The sequence below is a fragment of the Amphimedon queenslandica genome, unplaced genomic scaffold (genome assembly GCF_000090795.2).
Source record: "Amphimedon queenslandica unplaced genomic scaffold, v1.1 AMPQUscaffold_66_Cont27907, whole genome shotgun sequence".
NCBI lineage: Eukaryota > Metazoa > Porifera > Demospongiae > Haplosclerida > Niphatidae > Amphimedon > Amphimedon queenslandica.
In genome coordinates this window covers 1-844 of record NW_003559574.1, presented here as the reverse complement: position 1 = coordinate 844, position 844 = coordinate 1, and the positions used below count along the sequence as shown (strand labels likewise).

The 844-nt window shown below is 39.0% G+C and overlaps 1 long non-coding RNA gene across 1 annotated transcript; it reads right to left on the bottom strand.

Moving 5' to 3' along the window:
• Nucleotides 1–512: 512 nt before the first annotated feature.
• Nucleotides 513–838, bottom strand: LOC109593697 (uncharacterized). Its single transcript, XR_002191117.1, has 2 exons — nt 658–838; nt 513–601 (listed from the first exon to the last, which is right to left on the bottom strand). It is a non-coding gene; the product is annotated as an uncharacterized LOC109593697 (long non-coding RNA).
• Nucleotides 839–844: the final 6 nt, after the last annotated feature.

Here is an 844-nt window from a genome sequence, read left to right as displayed (position 1 = left end):
AAACTAACAAAAACTAAAACAACTAACACACAACACACTTATATAGATTTTATAAATGTCCAGAAGGTTCTATAACATACAAGAACACTTTACATGATTGTTCTAGAATATACACATAATATATAATTACAATAGTACACAGAGAGTTCCGGATCCATTTAGAAACAACTTCTTACAGATTACCAGGTGAAAGCAGCAGTAGTACAAGGACTAGCAGAAGATGTGCTGTTGGGAAGGGATGTACCACTACACAAACATATGGCAAAGCGATTACCAAAATCAGAACAAATAGAGCTACTGAAACAACTGGCTAAAGAGCATCAGATTGATATTGGAGAGATTAAAGAGTCAGAAGATGAATCAGCATTAGCAGTGATGACAAGAGCTCAGAGAAGACAGATTCAAGTTGATACGGAGCAGCATTCAGAAGAGCATCAGCCATTTCCCGAAAGATTAGAGGAACAAAGTGAAGCCATGGAGCAAGAGACAAGAGAAGAGAGTGAACTGGAGGAGACAATACTGGAAGATGAAGATCTAGGAGTACAGTTTCCATTTGAGGAGGAGCTATTTCAACCTACAACTCGGACGAAGATATATCAGACTAGAGGAGAGAAGAGAAGACAAAATCAGAAGAGAAACAGAATAGAAAGTACCAACCAGACTAAACAACTGATAATGGACCAGGAGAAAGATTGCGAGATTCAGTCATGGATGAAGAAGGAGGATCCATCATGTATAGTTCGGAAGGAAGGAGTAATTTGTCGTACGTGGAGACCCAAGGACTCACCAAGTACCACATATGAACAGATTGTTCTACCAGCACAGTATCGGAATAAAGTCATCA